Raw genomic sequence first — 15,629 nt, 5'->3', positions numbered from 1 at the left:
ATGGCTAATTTCTTTCATGGTTTACACCAGTAATTCCCCCTTACCTGCAGGGTGCAGCCAGACACAAAATGGTTGTCATGAGGTCTTTGACCTATCTTTAAACCGCCCGTGGCGCCACGGGCGCCACGGACTAAATAATTCGTTAAGGGATCTTGAGATGGGATTTGTCCATGATGAGGAAGGGTCCGGATTGGACCCTTCCTCAGGACAGACAATCGGAGGGACCAATCGGCAGGTGCGAAGCGCCTGCCGATTGGTCCCTCCGATTCCCAGCCCCAGTAATTGTGAACCGCGCGCAGCGCGGCTCGCAGTTGCTCCTGGCCTGACGCGCCGAGAGGCGCAAAGCGCCTCTCGCCGCGTCAGCCAGCTACCTGAGGGTGCCCCCGGCAGCCGTGCAGGGCGCGGCTGCCGGGGGCCCCCTGCCCGGCGGCCTGACGCCCGGCGGCCCAGTGGCCTTCCGGGGCCTCCCTGCCCTCCTGGCTGCAGAAGAAAACAAAGAAGAACAAAAGAAAACTTGGAGGAGCAACTGAAAGGGAAAAAAAAAAGCTGCTGAAAAGCCCCCAAGAACCGCATGAGAAGCCGCCGAGGAGCGCCCCTCCTCCGACGCGTGCGCACAGCGCGCCTTCCGGGGCCTCCCTGCCCTCCGGGCTGCAGAAGAAAACAAACCTCTGAGTAGCCACGGAGAGAGAGAAAAAAAACCAGCCGAAAAACCCCGACGAGCCGCCCTCCTGGCTGAAGAACAAAACTTGGAGGAGGAACTAAAAGAAAAAAACAACGCAGCTGGAAAGCCCCCAAGAACCGCATGAGAAGCCGCCGAGGAGCGCTCCTCCTCCGACGCGTGCACACGGCGCGCCTTCCGGGGCCTCCCTGCCCTCCTGGCTACAGAAGAAAAAAAACCTCTGAGTAGCCACGGAGAGAGAAAAAAAAAACCAGCTGAAAAGCCCCCAAGAACCGCATGAGAAGCCGCCGAGGAGCGCCCCTCCTCCGACGCGTGCGCACAGCGCGCCTTCCGGGGCCTCCCTGCCCTCCTGGCTGCAGAACAAAAGAAAACTTGGAGGAGGAACTGAAAGAAAAAAACAAAGCAGCCGAAAAGCCCCCAAGAACCGCATGAGAAGCCGCCGAGGAGCGCCCCTCCTCCGACGCGTGCGCACAGCGCGCCTTCCGGGGCCTCCCTGCCCTCCTGGCTGCAGAAGAAAAAAAACCTTTGAGGAGCCACCAAAAGAAAGAGAAAAAAAACCGCCGACAAGCGCCACCGAGCTGCGTCAGCAGCCGCCGAGGAGCACCCGTGAAGAGCTGCGGAGGCGCCACCAGCCTCCTCTTACAGGTAGCTTCAGCCCCTCGCCTGTGCCTCGCTCTGTCCCCGCTTGCTAGAGCCCATTGTATTCTTTATACAATGGGCTTTTTTTACTAGTAATAAAATAACACTAGAAGAGCTGCTGCTGAAACAGACCAGTGGTGCATCCAGCCAAGGAACCTTTATCTATTTTAAATAAATAAACCTGTTTCACACAGCTGCCTTGAAGGACCAACAAACGGCACGAAAGCCAAGGCTTTCTCCTGGTGTTACCTTCTACTATTGGTATTGAGTGATTTGCCATCCCTGAGAATATATATTCTGTCTAGTGGCTGCAGTTAGTAGTCAATGCATATCGCTTAGGAATCTGTCTAGCCACCTTTTAAAGTAATCAATACTCATGGCCATCACTATATCCATTGGTCATGAATTCCACAATTTAATTACTCATGGAGTAAAGAAGCATTTTCTTTTTTCTATCACCCCCCCCCCAGCCTTTTCTAAATTTATCATCTTCTGAGTGCAAACATTATGGAAGAAAGAAAAAAAATGTTTTCTCGATTTACTTTCTATACCCTGTGCATAATTTTACAAACCCCTTATCACGAATCCCTTTAGCTGCCTTTCTTCTAAACTGAAATATTTCAGACTCTTTAAATCTTTCCTCACCAAATATTTGCTCCAAGTTCCTAATCACCTTTATCTCCCTATTCGGTGCTTTTTTAAAGATTGGTGACCAGAACTTCATGCTGCACTTCAAAAGAGGATTCATCATAGATCTATGCAAAGACATTACATTGCTGTCTGCTTTATGTTCCTTTCCTCATAACCCTCAGTATGGACTGCTGCCACATGCTGAATCAATATTTTAATCTACCTATATATAAGAATATCAGAAGAACCCTGTAGTCCTGTAGTCCAGCATCCTGTCTCATATAGTGGTCAACCAGTTCTTCTGGAAGGCCAATAACAGAAGATAGAGGTTGATGCCTTCTCCTAATGTGGAATTCTGGCTTTGATATTCAGAGGTTTGCTGCCCCTGAATATAGAGGTTCTCTTTAATCACAATGGTTAGTAGCCATTACAAGACCTATCAGCCATGAATCAGTCTCCTCCTCCTTTAAAGCCATCTATGCCTCTGACTATCACTACATCCTTTGGCAGTGAATTCCATATTTTAATCAATTGTGTAAAGATTTAGTTTAATAAGTTTATTGTATTGGCCATCAGCCATCACAATTATATGAAAACAGGGTCATACAAAATTGATATAACCAAACAAATGGTATGTAACAGTATGCATAAAATGGACAAATCTAAAAATAGTGTGATCAATAAAATACAGAAATAAAATTGGCATTTTAAGAGACCATCAAGCACTAGAGGTACTGTTTGCATCAATTGGCCCTAGTTTTCCTGACAGCCAGTGTAAAAAGTGCCACTCTAGTGGAGACATCAGGATCTTTGTCTGACAGCAAAAAGGTCAAGTTCTCAATTTTTGTGGTGCCCCAGGGCAGTAGTTTCCTAATAAGTTTGTTTCTCAGGTCATCATAGAGAGGACAGTCCAGGACATAATATATGGGGTCCTCAATTACCATATTGCCACAGATACAAAGCCAGACTGAAACAGGGGAGTAAAGAAATCTACCCCTGCCGACTGCAGTCGGCATTGCTTGGAACCTCAGATAGGTGAATGCCATCCTTAAGGTTTGAGCTGATATTTTGGCTAGATAAGCAGATCTGAGGTGGTCCTTTTTAAATAATTTTTAGAAAGGTGCTACTTTAGATTGAGCAATTGCCCCACTATCAATTGCTGCATCCATATGATAGATCCAGTCCCTTAAGTAATTTCCTGATCCAGTAGTTCTTATTAGGTCATCAAGGACAGAGTATTGTGATCAAATTATGCTTACTCAAAGCAGGCCTTATCTCGTTCCAGTAATAGAAGCAAACTCTGTCCACTAAGGCAGTGGTCCCCAACCCCCGGTCTGGGGACCGGTACCGGTCTGCTGATCAGTCGGTACTGGGCTGCGGCTCCTCCTCGTCCTCCTCCCCAGCTGCTGCCTCAGAGGCTGCCCTGCTACTCTGCTCACCTTTGGTCCTCTCCAGCGGCCACCATGGCTGGGGCTCCCACTCGGCATGGCACTGCGCAGCTGCTGCTGGCAGGGTCGCCCGCAGGAAACTCAGCCCTCATAAGGGCTGCTGGAGAACCCATTGGAAGAGTAAGGATTCTTCTCATGGAGAGTTTTTGAGCTCTTTCTAGGTTAGTCAGAATTTGGTTCCCCTCAGCCCCAGATTTCAACAGACAGGGAATCACTTTTCTGGCAAAGTGGCTGGATCCACCAGGCAACCCCCTTTGAAAAAAATAACTATAGCCCCCAAGTTCTCAGGGCTTTCCAAGAGAACATCTCACTGAATTTTATACCTAAATATTTATAGGTACTACATTGTTCAATTGGTGTGCCCAAGATGTTCCAAGAAGTGTTTTTTGGTCGCTTCCTAAACACCATCATCTTGGTTTTCTAATAGTTTATATTTAACCTGTCCTCCTTACAGCATAATCCCAAATTTCTTCAAACAAACTCTATGTAAAGAAGTTTTTCCTTTTGTCTGTCCTGAATCTACTGTCCATCAGCTTCATTGGTGGCCCTCATGTTCTCATACTTTGAGAGGGAGAATAAGTTTTGTCAACTCTCTCTAACCCAGGCATAATTTATAAACCTTATCTAAACTGAAAAGTCACATACTCTTTGGTCTTTCCTGACAGAAAAGCTGCTCAAACTTCCTGATCATTTGGGTTGCTGTCTTCTGTACTTCTCCCAGCTCTGAGATGCCCCATTAAGATATGATGACCAGAACTGCATACTGTACTCCACACCATAGATCTATACAAAGACATAATATTAGCATTTTTATTTTCACTCCATTTCCTAATAATGTTAAACACAGGGTTTGCCATTTTCAATGCTGCAGCACACTGGACTGACACTTTTTTTAGCTACTATGATGGTGTGGTGTGGTGGTTAGGAGTACGGACTTCTAATCTGGCATGCCGGGTTCGATTCTGCACTCCCCCATATGCAGCCAGCTGTGTGACCTTGGGCTTGCCTCAGCATTGATAAAAATGATCTGACTGAGCAGTGATATCAGGGCACTCTCAGCCTCACCCAGATCACAGGGTGTCTGTTGTGGGGAAAGGAAAGGGAAGGTGACTATAAACCACTTTGAGCCTCCTTCAGTAGAGAAAAGTGGCATATAAGAACCAACTCTTCTTCTTCTTCTGAGATCTACTATGACCTCTTTGAGAAGAGGTCTCACTATTAGCATATAGACCCTATTTGCATATATTAGAAGTTGGGATTTCTTTTCTTTCAGTCCATGTCACTTTACACTTACCAACTGACCTTCATTTGGCACATTTTTGCCCACTCATCCCATCTGTGGAGATCTTCCTGGAGTTCTTCACCATCATCCTTGGTTTACATCATCAATAATTTTGTGTCATCTTCAATCTTGATCACTACACTGCTCCTCTTTAGTTCCAGACTATTATGAATAAATCCTTGTGGGATCCCACAGCTTACTTCCCTCCATTGTGAAAATTGTTTATTTGTTTCTACTCTTTGTTCCCTATAATTTAACCAGTTTTTGATCTACAAGAGAACTCACACTTTTACTCCATAAAATCAGAGTCCAGTAGCACCTTTAAGACCAACAACGATTTATTCAGGGCGTGAGCTTTCGAGTGCAAGCTCTCTTCATCAGACTGCACTCAGAAGCTCACTCGCTGAATAAATCTTTATTGGTCTTAAAGGTGCTACTGGACTCTGATTTTATTGTGCTACTTCAGACCAACCCAGCTACCCATTTGAATCTATCTTTTTACTCCATGTTTGCTCACAGATATCATGAGTGAGGTGATTTGTTAGAAGCCTTTTGAAAGTCCAAGTATATAATGTCTACTGGGTTACCATTATTTACATTGTTCATTTATCAAAAAACTCCCAAAGATTGGTGAGGCAGAACTTCCTTTCACAGCTTCTATTAATTTGCTCTGAAACGGACATTAGACTAACTGACCTGTAATGTTCTGTTTTACCTCTCGACCCTTTTTTAAAAATCAGTGTAATATATGCTACTCTTTGATCACTATCCAGTACAGTCTCTGAGTTGTAAGTTACACATACTAGTTACCAGATCATCTCACATTTGAGCTCCTTAAGCTCTCTGACATCCACCCCTTATTTAGATAACAGGGTCAGCCCTAGCTAGAATTTGGATGGGAGACCTCCAAGGAATACCAGAGTTGTAACATAGTGGTAAAGGTAAAGGTATCTCCTGTTTTTCTGACCCTTGTCATGTCTGACCCTTGGGATGACGCCCTCTAGCGTTTTCTTGGCGTACTCAATACGGGGTGGTTTGCCAGTGCCTTCCCCAGTCATTACCGTTTTACCTCCCAACAAGCTGGGTACTCATTTTACCAACCTCAGAAGAATGGAAGGCTGAGTCAACCTTGAGCCGGTCAGAGCTTCAGACAGCATATCGGCTGCCTTACCTCCCTTCAAAGGCAGACAACCTCTCAATGATACATCTCTTCTCAACTCAATTTGATGCCATTTTTCAGATTCTCTTCCTGAATATAGTGGCTGTGGAATGGATACATGTCCCACACTTTCCATAGTGAAGACAGATGCAAAATTCCATTGAACTTCTCTGCCATCTCTTCATTATCCACTAGCAATCAATTTACTTTTTGTTTACACCAAGGCCCAATTGTTTATCTGGCTAGTTTCCTGCTCTGACTATAGATAAAGAATGTTTTATTGTTTATCTTAGTGCTTTTAGCAATACGCTCCCCATATTTTATTTTTACATGCCTTCATATTAACTTACACTTAACTTACAGCCAGTGGTCCCTTCTGTTCAGTTCATGGGTGCTGACCTTCTGCTTTTTAAAGGAAGCCATTTTGCTTTTATAGCCTCTTTGATCTGCATTGTTAACCATACACTGTACAACGTATACATTGTGATCCCAAGTTCATTTTGCTGGAAAAGGCAATGTCGGTTGTACAAGCAGAAAAGGAAGGGCCTGCAGCAGCAAGTAGACAATTAGATAGGATAGTGAGGTAAGCAGGGTGTGGTGATAAAGAACAGTGGTCTCTAGTCTCCTCCACTCCTCCACATGCTGTCAGCTGGCTGACTTTGGGCCAGTCACAGTTCTCTCAGCCTCACCTACCTCACAGAGTGTCTGTTGTGAGGAGCAGAAGGGAAGGTGATTGTAAGTTACTTTGAGACTCCTTTGGGCATTAAAAATGGGGGTATAAATATCAGCTTGTCTTCTCTCCTGTTAAGTGTCATCCCTTGTCTTTCTCCAGATTGCTAGTCTCCTGGTAATTTGCTCTTTCTCCTTGGAAGTGCCACCCTCAGTTTTACCCTCTCTCCCAGCTATTGGAACCTATCTCTATCTCTTGTCTTTCCTATCAAGTATATTCATTCTTAAGTAAATCTTTATCTACTGTTTAATCCAGCGGTGCATCATTGCTGTGTGCACTTTTTCCTACCTAGTTCAAATCCTATCAGCAAATATTTAAAATGTTCTCTTTTTCTTCCCCTTCCCCTTGCCTTCATTGAATTTCACTTGACACATCCAATGTAGAGGGATCCTTTTTGAGCTCTTCAAACTCTGCTAATGTTGAATGAACACATTCAATAGCACCCATCACTTTGTGGGACCTTACTGCTCCTTTCCCTCTGATGAGAGAACTGTTCATTTATCTCTACCCTCCCTAACAGCCTCATATTCCATGACTGCTAAGCTTACACAGGAATCTTTGGTGATGTTCTATGCAAAGCATCCTCCTATGATGGAGATAACAATTGCCAAATATGTGTTCCCTGCAAACACAAAGGTGATGTGATGTTTATACTGCTCTCCTGAATTACCTCCTTCTCCCTTAAAGTTGGAAGGAGGCAGCCATGTTTCTTTGCTTTGGAGAAGAGGTGCTTCAGGGAAGAAGGACATGAGCAACAGAAAACACATATACGGTACCACATGCGGGGGTTACAATGCTTTATATTCACAGATATGAAGAAAACTTCAGTTAAGTTTCCTAGAATTCTGTTCTTTATGTCAGACATGCTAACACAAATAATTCCAAGAGCTAAATCCACAGAGATGGGTAATCAGCCTATCAACTGGGTCACCAACCAAGAATTAGGGGAAACCTATTCAGGAGTGACTGGTCATACTGGGCAATCATAAAGCTAGATATGGGATTTATTTTCATATCTTTGGGTTCCATTTCAATAACTCTGCTTATCTGATACTGTGATCCCATTCAGAATACTTACTTGTCCCCTTAAAGTTTTTTTTTTAATTCAGAATGCTGAATTTAGTCCAGCAAGGTTCTGCATGCCATTATTTACGACACAATGTAAGCCACTCCACATAGATCTTATGAACAGATTTACCATCTGTTTAGAAGATGGAGAGAACAAGCTGAAAAAGAAAAATGAGCTCCATCTGTCTAGAAGTGCTGCAGGGTGGCCATGTTAGAATATTTGGCAGAGGATATGTTTAGAATTAAGCACTCTGAGTTTATATTTCTGAAATCTGTTTGCAGCCCTATTTCACTCCATACCATACTCTTGAGATTCATTGAGTGGAAACTTTATGCAACACTCTTTTGTCACAGGCATGGACTACAGCAGACAGCATCTCATCATGTATCTAAGCTGGTTTAACCCTGCAACTATTCCTGCAAACGGTAGCACATAAACAGAAATAGCCATCATCAGAACTCCTCTGGAAAGCATTAAGTTAGATTCCACCTGTCCAACTGGGTGCCACAGAAGTGAATACACCCCACCTACCTTGTAATTTGGCCTGTCAATTTTCTGGGACTGATTTCAAATAAGGAAAGAATGGAGTGTTTCTAGGTGTGTCTGAGACAGGTGTTGGCTGAGCAGAAGTGTGAGGATAGGTAAGAAATGGAAATACTGAGACTAACCCAAGGCAGACAATGAAACAGAGGTTTACCAAGTATAGGAATGGATCCTGCATTTAGATCATGGAAATTTTAATGGCAACCAGTTCATCCAGTACCAAACAGCCCATAGAGTAATTAGTGGAGGTCCTTGATTAATGGTCTGAATGCCTGCAACAGGGTGAGGTGAGTGTCCTTCCAGATGGGTGGTTCTGGGGACACCTAATACATTCCATTTACTGTAATTGATTAGACACTATCCTGTTTCTTCTGTTCATTCAGTTTCTTCTGTCTCAGTAATAGCAAGAGATCTGTTTATTTGCCCAGATATACTGAAATTGGCATTGATATTGAGATGGGTGAAACATGAACAAAATGGCCTGTCTGAATTCTAAAGCCAAGGTGGTCCACCAGATATTCCAATTCTGGATCATGAATGCTTTGAACATACATGTTTTCGCTGCTGCCTGGGAGCTGTAATTTGATCCAAGAATTCCACCAACTGGAAAATGCACATCAAAACACTGGCCAGACAAAAGAAAAACATTAATATGAGATGTAAAATGATGATACTGGATTGGCTCTTTAGTATCACACAACTCCCTTGGTCAGGAGGATTATGGGCTGTTGTATCCTCCAAGTAGTTTCTGATCAGCAGTCCAGGTACTGTGTAGTTCTATGGACCTCTAAACTTCCAGTTTGATCCTTGTGATTCCTGACAGATTCCAGTTGACCAGTGCAACTAACTTGAATCCCATGGGGTGATAGCAGAGCAACATCTTCACAAAATTTAATTTTGAAACAGCATGCATCAGATTTATTATGGATCTGTGCATCCATATGATAATATGTGTGTTTACTAGCAATAGCATTTGTGGGTTACTCCTCTACTATGATAATTGTGAAATACTACCCCCATGGCATAGTTTGTTATTTATAAATTTATTATGGTATCTCATGATGTACAATGGTTTACTGGCCATACTAGGTGTCACATCATTGGGCCAACTGGAGACACAGACGTGGTCGTACAATGAGAGTACAGGAAATGTGCACCATCCACACATCATTGGATAATGTGTTACCATTAAGCTGTAGCAATCATTCCCAACTGGATTACCCTGTGTGGTCAAGCCAATCTGGGTGCAAATGATAGCTATAAGATGATGATAATACAATGTCCAATCATAGGAAAGGTTGTTTTGTTGAGTGCTGGTGCTAGTTATGGAATCAGAACATATTAGGACATGAGCTGCTTCAAATCAACTCAACATAGTGTCTAATACCATGATTCAGTATCACTGGACCACATAGCAAAAACAAGTTATTCTCTGCCATATTTAAAATATTAGAATTTTAATTATCATTTTGAGGGGACGTTCCCCCCTCATCTAAATAAAAGTTTTGTTGTGTGACTTGAGTGAAAAGTGTAGAAATCTAACACACATGCTTCACTGATTTTAATTCTAAAAGTTTTACACAAATATCAGCTAATTTATCATCATGACATCTTTGTCAAAGAATTATGGATTCATTAATTGTCTTTTACAGATTAGGGATTTGATTTTTTTTAAGTGTCTGTGCTTGATTCTGCTCCAAATGGACAGTGACTGTAACTTCATTCAAACATCCTAAGAGGATGAAAGTAAACTTCAGCTGTGCCACAAACACCATTCCTAATTTTACTATCCCTCCTCTTCCTCCTCCTGCCTCACTTCACTTTTGTGTAGTAACTGAGCTCCAGTTCACTGAGGTGCCTGCATTCAGTGTTTGATCAGATTTCTTGAGTTAGAGATGAACATAGAAGGAAGGACGTGATGGAACAGAGCAAAATGCTGGGTTCATGCCCAGTTGGAATTTAGTGGCAGCTTACCATGATGTTAAATGCAGTCTGAAACTCTAGCTCCATTAAATATATAGCAAAACTGCTGTAGTCTACATAAAAGATATATCCCTGAGGTTTTATCTAGTTGAACGGATTGGTCTTTGGAATGATCAATGGTAAGACTTTCTGCTGATGAATGCCTAAGTTCCACTTCTATATTTAGACCAAAAATGCCAAGATTATGGCAGAATTGATTATAGAGGATTGGAAATAATTTTTTTTCCCACCCTGAGTTAAAAAGTATGTCAACCTTCAGGAGCTATTTGTCTTTCCCCGGTTATTTCTTTAGCATGCTTGAACAAAAAGTCATCATTTCACAAGAAGGTGATTGGTTCAGTATAAATGTTTGTGGCTATTTGTTGTATGATTAAATAAGGCACCCTTTACAAGATTATGTTATGAAGAGGATGAAATAGAAAAAGTGTATGTTATGAAGAGAATAAAATATAAGAAGTGTGTTGGAATTTCACCATCCAAGAACATTATGGATATGAAACAATCTCTTAATCAACAATTATTGTTACAGTAGTAAAACATACTGGATTGGAAGCAGTGCAGCATTTCCATGGACACAAGGCCTGCCTGAAGTGCATGATTTTCTCAGCTCCTCCCTCCTACAGCGAATCCTTCCTCACCTGGATGGGGAAACAATTTGGGATGGAAATAATTTGGCGTGGGGGAGTATTTAGTCAGGAAGGAGGAGCCAAGAAAGAAATTGAGCTGGATTAACCATTGTTCTTTTAACTGACAATCTTTAGGCTGAACATAGAACTACAAGGCTTGTTGCAACCTCTAAATGAAGCCACTGTCATTGCCCTTTTCCCCCACCATCATGTTGTACATTGCCTTGCATTAAAAGCTTCAAATGATACCATTTTTAGAAACCATTTAGAGTTATTAGAACCTTGGGTGGGATCCAGCCTGCTTTTTTGCTTCAATCAATTCCGCTCCTTGATCCACAGGGCCTTTGTTGTTAAGGCCCCATGATCCCCAGCATGGTCAATTTATTTGTCAAATGGTTCTATTTTGTGCATCATCTGGAAACCTGGATCCAATCTGTTGTCTTAAAAAGCATTTCACACTTTTCAAATGAGAATATACTTTATCTTGCAATATTCACCCCCCCCCTTTTCTAATCTTTCCACTGAAAAATAATAGAAGGAAGTCATTGGCATAAACCATGGTTTCAAGGGTTTGTACAGCCTTCATTCAACATTCTACCCAAAGTTAAATCTCTCCAGTCTAGTCATTAAGCATTATTTTGCATTGTCCAAAATAATTAGTATTTCAGCTCAACCTTGCCTGTGTGGAGATCATGAGTCTCATCCTATCCTATCTTTAACCGCTCCTGAGGGCAGGCCCTGTCCGGGATGAGGAAGGGTGCCAATTGGCCCCTTCCCCTGGACTGACAAGCGGAGGACCCAATTGCACCTCCCGAATGGGCCCTCCACTTGTCAGTCCAGCCCAGAACCGCCAATCACCAGCCGCGTGGCTGCTGATTGGCTGTTTGCCCGGCAAGAACCAATTGGGAGGCGCAAAGCGTCTCCCAAACTGCCCCACCCCCCACAAGGGCAAATATTCACTCCACGGTGGCCATTCCTCTGCTGGCCGCCAAGAGCGAAGGTAGGCCCGCTGGCCCCCGGCGCCTAGTGGAAAAAGGCTCCCCAGGCCCCGGGGAGGCTGCTGGCTGGCTCACAGAGCCGGCCAGAACCCTCCCCGGGGCCTGGGGAGCCTTTCCCCTTTGAGGTTAACAGAGAAAAAATGCTCCCCAGGCCCCGGGGAGAACAATCCATGACTCAGTGAGATACGGATCGTCGTCCCCAGGGCCTGAGGAACATTTTCGCTTGGCCGGGGGGGGGGAGGAAAAACGCTCCCCAGGCCCCGGGGAGGACGATCCACGGCTCAGCGAGCCACCAATCATCCTCGCTGGGCCTCAGAAGCGTTTTCCTTCCCTCCCAAGTACAAACCCTCCCAAAACCCCAGGTAGCCTTTTCCCTTTGGGGAGGTTATGACTTCACAGCCCCCTGGGAGTCAGATCACCAGCTCGCAGAGCCAGCCCTGGTCCCTGGGGAGCCTTTTACCCAAGGGAGGGGAAATTCAGGGGGGGCAGCCCTTCCTACCCACCCAGGTAGCGCTGCCATGGCAGTTCAGAACAGCGAGGGCCTACTGTAATTTTTTTACAGAGGGCTTTATTACTAGTATAGAATAAAAATGTTTTAGGGGATAATTTCTCAGTTACAACATAATATTAATTTATATAATAATAATTTCAAAAATCAACAATTTTTTCTTGAAAATAGGCAAAGATGAGGGGAGAAATAGAGAGAGATGCATAAACTGAAGCAAACAGAACCTGCCTTCCAAGAACAACATGTGCACTCTGCAATATCAAATTGTTTGAGACAAGAGAGGGTATATGAGGACAGCTGGCTGCTTTATGAAGTCTGAACACAGAAATAAGAGCCTCCACCAGCAGCTGTTCTTCTGGGGTTATCCTTAGGGCAATGTAAACCCACCCTCTATATTATAGATGTGAACTTCTTTAACACTGTGCATTCTATAAATTCTTAATTGTTTGTTTATATATGTCCCACTTTTCTCCCCAATAAGAATTCAAAACATTTTGCAACATTATTCTCCTCTCCTTAGTGGTGCCAGGTCCCCTCTGTCCACCAGTAGAAGGATGAGAATAGGATTGCCAAATGCAGTTTGGAAAACTCCTGAAGATTTGGGGGTGGAGCCTGGAAAGGACAGGGAACTCAGAGGGACACAATGTGATGGTCCACTCTCCAAAGCATCCATTTTCTCCAAGGGAACTGATCTCTGTTGTCTGGAGATGAATTTTCCCACCTGGAGGCTGGCATTCCTACCCCTCCATTTTGTCCTCCCAACGGCAAGCTTGGGGGACAGAATAATACTAATTCTGACATAATAGAAAGTGTGGTTAAATTTCTGCAAGGTACCATGGAGTTGCATCCAGATAAGTGTTAGGTGCAACTTGCATGAATACTTCCCTTTGGGCTTTCTGCATCTATTCAGTCAATGTATCCAATTTTGTCTTTGACATCAGTTTACCCAAATAATTATTCTGATATTGTTTTATACACCAAGAAGGGATTTCTGATTCTGTTAAGGTTGAAAGAGTGTGTCACTACTCCAACCAGTGAACCATATTGGCTCAAATGTCAGTGCAGTATCTAAGGCAATGTGCAAATGAGAATCAAGATGAGGGTCCTCAAAGCCTGTGGCCATATATGGCGGAGTTACCAAGAGGTGACTCTTGGTGCTTGGGCTAGGTCTACTGTACAAGAAGGAACCACAGTCTGCAGACTGCTTGGGACAATTCAACAGCCCATAGCTTGGGTATGGCCTGGGGCCAGTACCCTGGGATGTGGGTGGTTTGCCATATTGGCAGCCCTTAAGGATGAAGAAGTACCACTTGGTTACCACTTGTCCAACCTCAGATGGTGGGAGCAATCAGATCAGGGTGTTCCCAGAAGACTGGGGTGTATGGATAGGTTTATATGATAGAAGGATGCTTAAGATATGTTGGTCTGAGACCATGCAGGACTTTCATGGTCAGTAAAAAGTGTCAGTAAAAGCAATACCACCTGCAAACTCATTGGGGGTCATTTTATGCCAGTGTTTAGCTGGGTTTCAAGCCTCTTTCAAGTTGCCTGGCAGATATGACAATGCTGATCCCCTCAGTTTCTTTTATCTGCCGAGTATTTAAGTCACAGCATTGTGCCGTTTTCTTTCCGCTATGTTCTGCGGTAGGAAAGCAGGCTTTAGCAAATCTGGCTTTGATATATTTTAAAACATGTTTTTCCCTGGATCTTGCTCTTAGGACAGACATTTTCAAGATGAGAGTGGGTGGAAAAATCCTTTACACCTGCAGGTACCCTGGATCTCTAACTGGGGATTCCTTTTTCCAACTACCTGCACTGTTATTACTGACCAGGTTGCCATAGCAATGTGTGCTCAATTTGAAGCGAACATTCTCACCTCCAATTACTACTGCTGATGAACACAGTAATTATCAGCACTTCCTAAGGTATACCCAAAATAGCAAAGACGACGGAAGGTATTCGTAGAATATAGAACAAGCTCTTTATAGACTGCCTTAGAAAATATGCACATGCATACTCACATTTGTCAGGAAAGCTCAGCTTGTCTTCTGTTGTTATGGATGAGATTGCTCAGGAGAAAGGTTATATTGGGACAGCATGCAGCAGTCGACTGCAAAAACACTCCTGTGCTGATGCACGTTGTGATTGATATTATTGAGGGGAAAATCTCATTAATGATGCTCGCTTCTTCCTTTAGCAGATGCTGGAAGAGCAGGTTCCAGCAGCTGTTCTTGCTTTGCCAATAACACAGAAATAGGGTTGGTCTACAGCACTAGGGACGGGGAGCTGATCTTCCCCCAGGCAAATAAACTGGGCAAATAAACGCTTTTTACAGCTCACCGCAAGTTGCACTTTCTGCCCTTCACACAGCTCTCAGTAGCCATGGAATGAGATGTAGTCTACCTAAAACAGTTGTTAAGGCCTTATTACTTTATGCCAATAAGAGTATTCTGAATCTGAATCTGAGGCCTTATTTCAAAGTTCAACATCTCTCTGAGAAAAGTCAAATGAGGTGTGCCAACATTAATAGAAATTCAGCAATAACTGATAGCCCAAGGGTACTTTGTTGTTGTTGTTAGGTGCAAAGTCGTGTCTGACCCATCGGGACTCCATGGACAATGATCCTCCAGGCCTTCCTGTCCTCTTCCATTCCCCGGAGTCCATTTAAGTTTGCACCTACTGCTTCAGTTACTCCATCCAGCCACCTCATTCTCTGTCATCCCCTTCTTCTTTTGCCCTCAATCGCTCCCAGCATTAGGCTTCTCCAGGGAGTCTTTCCTTCTCATGAGGCGGCCAAAGTATTTGAGTTTCATCTTCAGGATCTGGCCTTCTAAGGAGCAGTCTGGGCTGATCTCCTCTAGGACTGACCAGTTTGTTTGCCTTGCAGTCCAAGGGACTCGCAAGAGTCTTCTCCAGCACCACAGTTCAAAAGCCTCAATTCTTTGAAGCTCAGTGTTCCTTAGGGTCCAACTTTCCCAGCCATACATTGCAACTGGCTATACCATAGCCTTAACTAAATGCACTTTTGTTGGCAGGGTGATGTCTCTGCTTTTTAGGATGCTGTCTGGATTTGCCATAGCTTTCTTCCCCAGGAGCAAGCGTCTTTTACTTTCTTTGCTTCAGTCCCCATCTGCAGTGATCTTGGAGCCCAGGAAAATAAAATCTGTCACTATCTCCATTTCTTCCCCATCTATTTGCCAGGAATTGAGAGGGTCGGATGCCATGATCTTTGTTTTCTTGATGTTGAGTTTCAAGCCAACTTTTGCACTCTCCTCCTTCACTCGCATCAACAGGCTCTTTAGTTCCTCTTCACTTTCTGCCATTAGAGTGGTATC

General features: G+C 43.8%; 2 long non-coding RNA genes across 2 annotated transcripts in view; one reads left to right on the top strand and one right to left on the bottom strand.

Moving 5' to 3' along the window:
* LOC143839064 (uncharacterized) overlaps nucleotides 1-14,345 on the bottom strand; it is a 63,314-nt gene extending 48,969 nt beyond the window's left edge. The window contains exon 1 of the long non-coding RNA XR_013231571.1: nucleotides 14,316-14,345. This is a non-coding gene — a long non-coding RNA (uncharacterized LOC143839064). The remainder of the gene's footprint in view (nucleotides 1-14,315) is intronic.
* The window catches only part of LOC143839063 (uncharacterized), a 54,091-nt gene that overhangs the window by 5,148 nt on the left and 33,314 nt on the right, over nucleotides 1-15,629 (top strand). The gene's annotated exons all lie outside the window — the stretch shown is intronic.

Source organism: Paroedura picta, chromosome 5 (assembly GCF_049243985.1).
Source record: "Paroedura picta isolate Pp20150507F chromosome 5, Ppicta_v3.0, whole genome shotgun sequence".
Taxonomy (NCBI): domain Eukaryota; kingdom Metazoa; phylum Chordata; class Lepidosauria; order Squamata; family Gekkonidae; genus Paroedura; species Paroedura picta.
The sequence above is the reverse complement of the archived record's forward strand: the minus strand, read 5'-3'. Positions and strand labels throughout refer to the sequence as shown.